The following is a 13,210-nucleotide window of genomic DNA, read 5'->3' as shown; positions in this document are numbered from 1 at the left end:
TGCTCTTAAATACAAATATGACGATATAATTGCAAGATTTAAAATATTAAAACATGTTTGAATCACAAATTTATGATCAAATTCTTTACTTACTATTTTGAAGATTATTCAGTATGTCACTCATATTGTTAAACCTTAACAACAATGATTCAAATGACTTTTCTATTTTCATCCGTCGTGCCATTGCTGATTGATTTTGAAAGCACTCTTTGGAACCAAGTTATTCCAACATAAAGAAAAACTCCAAAATTCATGGTTCCTCTTTCTCTGACTTAACTCATTAACTACACCCGATTCATCAAAAGTAGTCAGCAGTTATTTGGCATCTGATGTTTATGTGTTAACAAATAGGTTTTTTGTATGACAACAGATGGTATATCTTCAAATACTTCATGATTAATTTAACTTTTGCATCAAAAGTTTAGCTCGTCTGGACCTGAGATTGATTCTAGGGAACGTTTGTGTCAACCGTTCACAAAGTTTGTATTCTTCGTTCTAAAACTCCTTCAACCAGGGGAATCTTAAAGAGTATATATTTTTTTCATTCTATTATTTTTCTATACAGTCTATTATAAATCGTCCAAAGGACTCATTTGAGGGAGGACTATGTTCAGCTTCGCCAGAACCAAACAGATGCATTTCTTATATACAGTTTGAAATGTGACGATCATACAACAAATCTGCCAACAAATATTACAATCAAAATAAGTAAATCAATCAATCTGTACCAGCAACATACCTGTAACTGGCTTTTATTTTATACAAAATAACGCATCTCTACGTATTTCATAAACGCATAGTTATGTTTACGAATAAAATGTAGTTTTGTACTAATTAAATTTTTACTGAATTTTTGTACATGTAATCAGTATGAAGCGAAACGCTAACATATGTAGATAAATCAGTCTCAGCTTTTTTGATTGTTTACATAATGGAATAGTCAAACACATATTTACCATTAATATTAAAATTTGTTTTGCTATTTTTAAATTTTCAAGTGCATGTTATGGAAAACTGCAATGTCAGCCACTACTGCATTTGTTTTTAATGAATTGGCGTATTGGGCTTACTTTTACATTAAAGTTTAATATATACTAGAGTTAGTACTCATGTGACTAAATTGTATTCTTAATTAATGATATGTTTCAATATTCATGTTTACCTATACATGCTATATTTTTTCTGACAATTATTGATTTTGGTTTCAATTATACCTGAATGCCTCTAAAACTTGCTTTTTCAAATTTTTCATGGCTATTTTCGTGAAAAATGTGTCCGGATAATGTAATAGTTCTATCTGGGGACTGTTACCTTGTGAATTAGCACTAAAAATCTATCACAGCATGTCTATCTTGTGCTAAACAGGTTTCCTATTCATATTACATTAACATGTATTCATCCTGATATGAATGTTATATTTCCCATTTGTATACCAATCGATCATCATTAGTTTTGTCTGTTGTACTGACCAGTTTTGTTATTTAGTTTATTTGTTTTTGCAATTCCCGTTGTATGTATTTACTACATTTATTGCTATTGTTCTGTATATAACTATGTCAGAATGTGTTTGCATAATATTGGATTTGAAATCAATATTAAAAAAATCTAGCTCTATTCTTTTTGGTATATTATATATATATATTATATTACTGAAGCCGGCTGAGGAGCATTATTGGAATTAATGATGAGAAAAATTGTGTGACAACTTGGTCACAAAGCACAAGGTGAGCAATGAAAAGCTTATTGGAACCAATTGGGAAAGCATTTGTCAATTAACATATTTATTCACTGCTCTTAACATAAGTTGATCGCATTATTCAAGAACTCAACATGTCAGAAAATAAAACATAGGTTATTTAGCATCTTTAAGGCCAGGCCAAATTAATACCTCGTTCGTCGGATTCCCCGCGTGTTGTGGAAGGTCGACGAGAAAAAAGTACTTTTTTTTTAAAAACCCGCGTCCAGTACGGAGCCGCGCGCGTCCGTTTCTATATTTATATAACCAAAATTTTACATTTTAATCAGTTGTGCGTTTTAAAGTAACGCCATACAAACACAAAGATTGACAACAAAAACGATCTAGATCGATCATTCACAACGTTTTTATTTACAAGTATATGGCCATATATAATATGATATGTTTTCTAAACGTAAGACATGAGGGGAATAATTGTAGTTACAGTGGTTACACAGGCAACGACCTTACTACCAAACACAGAGAGGAATGTGATTTGGACAATTCTTTTACCGATATGTTTGAAGTGCTCCGTGCAAGACATGCTTTGAAATGGCAACGCAATGATACTATTATATTTTTTTATCTTTTAGTTTTAGAATAAAAGCTTTTTTCCCTTGAAACTTTTATTTATATTTGCTAGTATCATTACAAAGTTATAAAACATGGAATTTGACAAGAAAGTGTTTGTGGTAATTGAATATTACACATCAATTCACCTTCGCAATTTACAAAATCTTCTAAATATAAGAATGTGTTTGATTGTCAATGAGACAAAGTTCCACTGGAGACCAAATTTGTTGAGGTTTGCAACCAGTAAAGTTTACGATATAGCCTTCAACACAGAGCAATATCCCCATATACATAATGAAATGAAGCATAATTTTTGTATGCCGTTTTATTTAGCTGGAAAGTACATTCATTGTTCTTTTCTTTGACTTTTAGAAAAAATATTATGCAAAACATCGATTAATTGTTCGCCTTACATCAAGGAGTACATGTTTCATGTATATTTGGAACGAAAACAAATTAAAAACCTTATACCAGCCGACAAAGGCTTGTATCGAGAACCCCTATTTAAACTTTTTTTAACGAATATTGTAAATAATATTGTTTCTTACAGTTTGCTGTGAAAAGTTACTCACTAATTTTGTTACGAGATTGATTCCTAACTGATCAGTGTAATTGGAAGAATACCGACATTATTGTAGAAAGTAGAGATCATTTTGGAAAGTACTACCAAAAGTTTCTCTTTTGAAACGATGACACAGTGAAAATAAAACAAAAACATGACTGCTAGATAGCTATTTCTTTTATGGTTGATTTTTTTCAATCAGGCAACCGATTCGGGCTCCTTGATATTCTGGTTTTAAATTGTTAATTCAAATATTTTGTCTCGAGCGTACATGATAAAGGTCATACTAGAGACACGCTTACGTTTATAAAATTATTTTGTTAATATCTGCAGAAAAGTTAAAAGAAAAATGATCTTAGTAATGTTTTAGATATTATGTAATCTTATAAACGGGGTTATCTTTTATTTTGAGTAAAAATACATCATAATTTTAATTTTTGATCTGTTTCACATTTAAATTGTTCATCGAAATCAAAACCGAGAGCATATTAACCATCTGGCAAACTAGGTAAACTGCACAGCGGATTATTTGACATTTTAAGGTCAATGTTAAATGCACTTTTGAAAAAAAAAATCTTGGATTGGCAAGAAATAAGTAAAGAGAATCAATAGAAATGGTATTTTTACCTCAAATTTTATACATTAAAGAAGCATGTGGTTGAACGAAATACAATAATCTAGGGTTATGAAGTTTTAGAAATATCTGCAAGACCACTTTTGATACCTAATTATCAAATAGAAACTACAATTACAGCATGATGTCGTAGATGCAAGCATTTAACTTTTCTAACAAATTTGCAAAAACAATTAAATAAGAGAATGAGATCAGTGGCGTTTGATAAATAAAGTTTCCTTGGGTTCCCAAACTAAAATTATTCTCCTGTATAATTGAAATACTATGAATATTATAAAGGATAATTTAAAAGATTAAATTGTCGACTCAATTACTTCATACTAAATATATTAGAATATTTTATCAATGAGACAATCATTAACTAAATACCTAGTACAATATACACTAAGCAAACAATAAGCAATCAATCTAACATAAAAATTGTGTGAGTAAAAAAAAAAGATGTTCACTGTACCGTTTGTTATTTCAGTAGTCGAATTAATAAGTAGCAGAGTTGAATAAGCAAAATACATTGTCTATCCCACTACATGTACATGTAAATCAATTTACCATGTAGGAACATAATAAGTGGTTGTCTATGTTAGAATCTCTATGTTTTTGTCCTTTATAGAAGATCTTTGGTACTCTGTTAAAATGTATACAAAACATATATAGGATTAAAATATTGTCATTACAACATTCGTTTAAACAATAAGTAGTCGAAGTTTACCCTGATCCTGTCTTTGACGCGAATCGATGGGATTGTGTTTTTTTTCTAGGGACACAAAAAACAATTTGTAGACTATATATAAACAAATCTTTTTAAATAACATTCTAGAACAAAAAGTTTTTTTTAAACAACATATTTTGATATTTTTTTTTCAATAGAAACAAACGTTGCTGTTTTTCGCATCCTTTCTGACGCGAGTGTTTTTTCAAGCAATTTTGAATCAAACAATTTAAAAAAAACCACGGTTTGATATTGTATACTCAGAGAAGAAATAAATGACTGGCTACAAGATATAATTGATTTTGACATATTTTTTGATCGAACAAAGAAATGTTATGATTTCAAGAATTTTGATTTAATATTTTTTTCCTGTCATTTTCGTTTCACTATGGTCAGTTAATATTAGAGGGACAACAATGTGAAAACTTTAAGGATATGGGACTAAAATTGATGGCAATAGTTCAAACTGGTCCATTGTACTTGCTAAGTTTAACAGATGCTAAAACGAAGTTGGAAGAAAAACGTTAATGTAGCTTAACAGGTTCACATTATAAAAAAAGAAAGATGTGGTATGGTTGCCAATGAGACAAATCTCCACCAGAGACCAACTTACTTAAAGGTTTACAACTATAGGTCACCACAAGGCCTTCAATAATGAGTAAAATTCATACCGCAAAGGCAAATATAAAACAATTAAAAAAAAAATAATAATGGCCTGATTTAGGTACAAAACAATGAACGAAAAACAAATATGATATACAGCAACACACGAAAACCACTGCATTACAGGCTCCTGACTTGGGACAGAAACATACAGAAAGTGGCGGGGCTAAACTAGTTTGTTGGCGCAAAACCCTCCCCCTAACCTGGGACCGTGGTGTAACAGTTCAACATAAGGAAAACTATAAAAACCAGTTGAAAATGGCTGAACTCATCAGATCAATACAACGCAGAAAAAAATATTTAACAAAAACGCAGACCGGACGTGGCAGGGGATTGATACATCCATACAACAAAAAAGACACTAAGTACAGATTAGAGAGTTGTCACAGTTACAGACAGATAGTTCAAAGCTAATAACAACTAATAAAAAAATCATGCAGCTAAGACTAAAATATCAATCAATACACATCTAACATCCATTACATTTTGTCTAAAGTCGTCATTAATAGTCAGAGAAAACATGACCTTGTGCAATGCCAAGATACAGGTATCGACAGATTGCAGAGCCATGAATGTGCATATGTATATAAGATTAATATTTAGTTTGATTTTAATTAACTAATACAAAATCAATATTTATACCAATAACAACAATATTCTTATTACAGCATTGAATTGGTGACCTTTTAGAATAAGTTTATTTAAAGGATCGATATGTTTCCCCGGATCGTATCTAAATTTCCGGGCTCGGTTAACAACATCTCCTTAAAAATTATGATGTGCTATCCAGTTTAAAATAAGTTTTGTACAGGTACAGGCAAACCTCTAAACCAAATCTTTGTCTCTATGGAAGAATTTAGTAAAGGTTCTAATTAATTTATGGTTACGAAATCCCTGACTTAATAATTTACCAGTATTTCATAGTTCACGTTGAACTTCATTTAAATCGAAAACAGACACGGGTATAGCGAACGAATTGTGATATAGAAACACCTTAAGATGGTGCCAAAGGAGCATCACCGAAAATTAACAATAGGGAACGAAAAATCGTCCCTTTTGTCTTAAATTTTTGTGTAGAGTATCCCGTGTAAAACTGAAATATTTAAATCTAGGAAATGACAGTTATTACCGTTTATATTTGATGTATTTAAAGTAAGTGCATTTGGAATAATTTCGGCAGTATATTAAGAAAATACTTGATTATTTAACGAAAAAAATATCATCAAGATAACGATAAGTGTTGTTGAATTTTGTCAATTAAATGCAATTTAGACGTATGCTACCTGACATGATAAATAAAACCTGAAGAACAGGATGCACGATTCTACACTGTTGATTAACTGTATCATATGAAAGAAAGATAACAAATAAAGATGCCAAAACACTTTTTCTTCATATCTGACATGGTAGATTGACTGTCTGTTCTTGTGCAATAAAATAACGCCAGAGACAGTAGATAAATATATTACATTGTAATTGACACATGGCTTGATATCCAAGTTACCATTAACTTTCCATTGCTCACCTAGATTGTTAGTGCTTTTTGACCGAGTTTTCAAATTGTTTTCAGTTTTCTGATCTGACAGTTAATTGTGATAATGTTCCCCAGCCACGTCACTCGTGAATAAGGGGACAAAAAAGTGATTTGATATATTTGAAATCTTATTTTCTCCGTAAAACATATTTTATTGTTCAGAAACTATACAAACGGACGAGACACAAGTTTTACAACTTAGTACTGGCTTCTGAATTTCTGCAAAACATTGTGATACTAATGACTTATTATCCAATTTTCTGGTATTTCTTGGGTATAGGCGAACAACGAATATAAATTATCAACGAAGTACGCATTTTCCATAGGCTTGAATATAGGCTTTGGCAAAACCATGCAACCAAATATCAACGAATTATGTTTTCCTCAATCCACGAAAATAGATGAATCCACAGTACACAGATATGTTATAAATAAGACAGTTAATAAATGTGTTCATGTCTGCCAAATGTGGACTTAAAGTAATGAATATCGTCAGTAACAAGATTCGTTAATAAACTCGATTACTGGCTATCTGTTCTGCAGATGTAATAGGTAATACATATCAAAATATGTTGTACAAGATTGCAAAAGTCCATTGTATTGTAATAGCAATCGGAACTGCCGAACAAATCTGCCGTTAATGACAGCAAATACAATTATTTTGAATGGCAAAAAGTAAAACAACAAAAATACCGAACTCCACGGAAATTTAAACGGAAAGTTCCTTATCAAATGGCAAAATCAAAAGCTCAAACACATCAAACGAATGGAAAACAACTGTCATATGCCTGACTTGTTTACAGGCAATCGGGAACTCTGATCCTATTGTATCTGCAGTAGTTATAACCGGTAATAGGGAGTTGTTTATCAGAATGATTTTTTTCAAGATTGAAATATAACGTTCAAGAAAACAATGGAAAAGAATATACATTTTTGTAAGCTATCGAGAGGGTCATTGAAAACATATGAAGAAGCCAACTATTTTCAAACAATGCAAAAAAATAGAAAAAAAGTAAAATAGAGTATTGTAACATATCATGCATGTTTATGTATTGTTATGTCAAATATGTTTGGCATTCCTGGTATCCATTATTTATCATATACTATATATATATATTATCAATACTTAATTGAATGGTATTTCTACATTATCTCTTAAAAAGACACATGAAAGACAATGTATGGCAGAAATAAAAAATAAAAAATAAAATCTTAATCTTCTGTGTTTATTGCCATGAGAGTTGTGTTATAGATACATACATGATAGCTATGTCTCTATTTAATATGTTTATATAAGATGGCAATTCACTCCCACACATACTTGGGAACAAACTTGTGTCCTTTGTTTTCGTTTATCAATTTTGTATCAACATTGCGTTTACATATATACTTTTTTAAATACAAAAAAAAAGAATAGCGTTCATAGATATAACTTATTAAAAAACCAACTATATATATTGTTGATAAAAGTTTGATTTACCCACTACCTTCAATTGAAATATTTTGTATTAAGTCATGATTTATTAACTGCTTGTACTAACCTATTTAATACAAAAAATTTTGTTTAGTTCTGGTGAGTTCTCTCTTTCATGAAATGAGTACATCAAACAAGCGAATGATTGACTATGTTATAAGATACTAGTAAACAATAAAAGAAAAATATATACATTTTAAGTTTTATACAATAGATTTTGAAAAAAAGTTGATTACAAGAAACAACAAATTTGCGGGACGGACGTAACAAACGGAACTGAGTACAAATGCATCAAACTCTAGTACAGGTGAGCTAAAACGTAACCTCGAATAAGTTAGTTACTCATAATAAACTTGATATTTTGCTATCTGTTGATCTACCAAAAAATAGAAAAAAACTAATTTATAAGCAAATAAACGTCAGATGCCAAATAACTGCACAATATAGTTTATTAATATATATATGGAAGCAGTAAATGAGTGAACACAATCAGAGAAGAACGAACCATGAGTTTTCGAATTTTGCTTTATGTTGGAATGATTTTATTCCAAAGAGTGCTTTCCAAATCTATAAGCAATGGGACGATTGAGAATAGAACAGATGCTTTGGAAATGTCATTTGAATCATTGGTATTGCGGATTAACAATATAAGTGACATACTGAATAATCTACCAAAAAGTAAGTAAGCATTTTTTCATAAACTTTATGATTCAAACAAATTGTTTTGATATTTTAATTTAGTCATTCACTTATATCGTCATAATCGACATTTTTGAAAAATTTCTACTGCACATAGTTAATAAATCTTTCATATATTTTAACAGAAACCCAACTTATATGTTTTTTCAATACATTTTTCTTTATTTGAACTTGAAAAATATATTTGAACTTGAAATAACGATTTGCAATGGATACATGCAAATGATTTCTATAAAAATTGTGATGTATCTCGAAATATATTATAACGGAACAATTTTGTTGCATGTTTTTTCAAAACATAATTTGAAGGAGACAGCATCCTACCGACACAAACACAAAAAGACCTCTTGAGATCAATATATGGTCATAAACAATAGACAAGTACGAAATGTTTGAAATCTATATTCGATTTTTAAAAGGTGGATATGGAAGAAAAATCATTACATTATGTCATCGTTTTTCTACATGTTCACAATGATTTAAAACTGTAAAAAGGTAGATTTGAAAACACATGCACCAAAACCATGTTTTATTAAGGTTCATAATAAACAAATTGACAAAACCTGCTGGTTGTGTTTTCACCTAAAAAATTACTCTTATTTGGATTTTGAGATTCATTTTCTCACCACTGTGGAAGAAAGTAAAATAAACCAACAGCTGCATTAAATTTGATATTGATCACTAAGTTACACGATTTTGATCACCCACTGTTGTGTAGAAATATATTGTCCTTCTATTTATATATGCAAATGAAAACCAAATGCGTCTAGACGCAGATAACTGGTTTCAATGTCTTCACATTTAAAGACAAGGTCATGTTGGCATTTCAACATGATTTCAAAAGCAATTAAGTTTCGACTTAAAAAAACCCATAGTTTTACTGTATTTAGCTCGTTTATTTTCGAACCTTTATTCTTTAATTATGGAAAATTATTGTCTCTCTGATATTGACAATATTCGATGTGTGTTTCTAAAAAATGAAAAGCAAGATGGTCGCCATTCGCACAGGTGGTATTTTGGGCAACTACAAACCTTCAACAGAACAATTGACATTAGATGTCAATTTAAAATTATGAATACACTCTATTTGATCTTTAAACCATATATTTATTTAAGTTTCGGGCATATAAATATCGATTCCTTAAGAAAACATATTTTGGAATTTTCAATAAATGTTGCGGAACTTACCTTTTGATTTTCGTTTTATTTGGAATAACTGTATCCTGTGTTATAATGTTAATATGATATTTCGAAAACAATTTTTCATACAAGAACCAACAAATGGCATTTTTTTATTTGGATGTTTATTCTCGGCATTTAACTTTAATTTAACGGAAATAATACAGTACATATTAGTACGACCGGGCAAAACAGAAAGTACATATAATAAGTTTCTAATTCTATATAATTTTGCCGTGTGTTAAAGTCATAAACAAAGATTTTTTTGGGGGCAAATGTCATTCGCCTAATTGTCCATATCAATCAATACAATGGAATAACATTGTTACATGAAAACGAGGATCTCAAAGATTTTGTCCTACTTAGTTTATTTTTGCACTGTTTGCGGGAACGCAAAAAAATGCCCATCAAAATATTTTTTTTAAACCTTCGAAACAGGACATGTATTTATCTTTTATATATCTAGTGGACGCTAAACCTTAAAACTGCATTGGTTTTAAGTACTCTGAGCAATTTTCTAGGTGTAGCCTCGATAATTTTTGTCTATCAATTATGATGAACCTTAGAATTGGAAAATATTTCCAGTGTCAAAATAACACTATATGGAATCCACTAAACTCTGATTGTTTGAATCTACTTCCGGTTAAAAACTGTAAATGCATCGCATATTCCTTAGAATAAGGTTAATGCAGATAAAAACGTTTTATCTTTGATGACAATAATTAGAAGAAACATCTCCATATATTAAATCATGATAAACAATTTTTTTAAATTTTATGATAACAATGTATACCTATACGAACTGTACAGCCTTGTCAATATTTATGTAAACGATTTTTCTTTGAAATTATAAAAAAAATATTTATTAATGAAGTTAAACAAGTCTCATTTAATACAATATTTGACATGTGTTAATGCACCAATATCCATGTTTTAAAAGGTCGTACTTAGGAAATTTCTAACAAGCATTCATGGTCGGAATTTCCCCTTAGAATGTGCAGCTGTCATTAAAAAAGGCAAAAGCTGTTGATCATACATGAAAGATTATAGGGAAAATTTATATCGTTTTGACAAAAAACCGACCCAAGCAATTTGAGTCAGAGTGGAATCTACGAATTTAAAAAAAAAAAACATTTGCCGGCATTTCCACAATTTATTAGTCTAGAAGATATTCTGTTAATCAATGTATTTTTAACCTGGATAGTTTTTAACTATGGAATAAATGTTTTTTTTTTTTTTTCAGAAAAGCAAAATGAGAAACGTCCGCTTTTTTATGTTGAACTTAGTGTAACAACAACACTGAACATAAACTCTATTGTGAAATTTAACACACAGTTTATTGATGAAGGAAATAACTTCAACACAGGAGACGGTATTTTTATTGCTCCAATCTCAGGAGTGTATTTATTTTCCTGGACCATTCAGACATACACTTCGAAAAATGTACAAACCGAACTGAGAGTTGACAACATTGTTAAAGGAAAGCAGTTAATGACTTTAGGATCTGGAAGTGGTTATTTTGGGACAACGAGAAATGTACTTTGTATTGTCAACAAGGGTGATCATGTTTGGATACAAACAAGCTATTATACAGATAATTATTTGTATGTACCGCATACTGATGTTAGAAGTTCTTTCATGGGACTCTTTATTCACGACGTCTGAGGGTTTGAACAAATTTATTTTTAAAACATGTAAAATGTCTGTAATGTGATACATGTTTATATTTAAAACAAAGATATCTAGAGCTCACCGAAACTTTCTACTATACTGTGGAAATTACAAAAGCGTGTGAAAACAATGACATTATAAGAACAACTATGAAGGTTTTAACTTTTTAGTATATTATTTAAAATAAAAACAAATATTCAAGACAACAAAATTATAAAAGCCAATGTACTATTTTGTCATCATTTGGTATGTGTCAGTCTATATGTTTTTCACATTTTCTATTCGCCCTCTTGAAGTTGAAACAAAAGTTTTATTGACGGTTTCTAGACTCGTTGTATTTAAATCATCGATGTCCTGTAATGTAGTCAATTATTTTTGAAGTGACTAAAAACTTGCAACTGTTGTATAGATGTACACATGGTTGGAAACATTATTGTGGTAACAACCAGGTTCAATGTGACCGTTTTATACCTCCAATCCGGACATAACATGGGCTTATTTAGCATTTCACCTGTCAAATCGTGTATTGCTTGGTTGTCGCTCCTTTTATTGACATCATTATTTGCAAGTACAGAAAAGATCAACGTTGATGAATTTAGAGATCATAAAAAATTATCAAAAATACTGCACAGTAGTAACTTTAGGTGAGATAAACACACACAATATATATGTTCAACAAATCTTCAGCTTGATAAACCCGTTATTTTGTTGTATGAAAACCGACACAACAGGAACAAGACAGAAAACAAGAAAGATAATGACAAAAAAAGTCGAGAAAAACCATTGCAAAAAAAACCAAATGACAAACAGAAAAGCAATACACAAAAAACACATAAAACTAAAAACCATAACAACACTACCAATAAACCAGTTGGAAACTGCAAATGCTCCAAAAGAGGAAGCACCCGCGGAAAGTGAAAAAAAAACTGGTAATCAATTTGAATGTTGATCATGGAATCATTTGATTCTTTTGTAAGTTTGATATATATAAACTGTATACTTTTAGAAGAATATTTTTTATATCCAGTAAATCAACACCTTTTTAACTTCCATCAACCAGAACATCAACCTAAACAACAAAATCTTTTGAAACAAAACACTACATTTTTAGATTTTTAATTACCTAGTAGTTGCTCTACTATACTATCATTAAACAAACATAAATTAAAAAACACAGGCCTCCTTTTTATAAGTTAAAATGGTCATGCAATATGCCTTATATAATAACAGAAATAGTAAAAAATAAAATAAACATACATTCAATGCTTTAACATTATCAGTTCTTTTTATAAACCTTTTCAGCTTTTCATAAAAATATATTCTTTTCCTTTTGGCATTTATTCATTTTATGTAGTCGACTCAAAGCAAACATTCGCCGCCTCATCATGGAATCCCCCAGTCTTTGAAATTTCCTCGTTGTTTCGCGATTCTCTCCCGATGTCGATCTAACATAAACTTTTAAAAACAATGCCTTTCTCTCTTTGATTTATATATAAATCTTGATCAATGGTATTTTCGGCCGTTAGAATTTTACTCTTTGGTATTGGTTTAGATTTTCCTGCGTCGTTTTCTGTCCCATCTGTCAGTTTGTTTAGTTTATGTCATGAAGTGTTAACCATATCATTGTTTTCCCTTTGAAGTTGTATATACACGTGTATACATTTATACACCTCTTCCATAACAACACAAAACGGGATTGAAATTAAAAATAAATCGTAAACCAAAAGCAAACATTTTATAGTGATTTGATCTACTGAAACATCTAGAACACATAAAC

This window comes from Mytilus californianus, unplaced genomic scaffold (assembly GCF_021869535.1).
Source record: "Mytilus californianus isolate M0D057914Y unplaced genomic scaffold, xbMytCali1.0.p SCAF_6, whole genome shotgun sequence".
NCBI lineage: Eukaryota > Metazoa > Mollusca > Bivalvia > Mytilida > Mytilidae > Mytilus > Mytilus californianus.
The sequence above is the reverse complement of the archived record's forward strand: the minus strand, read 5'-3'. Positions refer to the sequence as shown.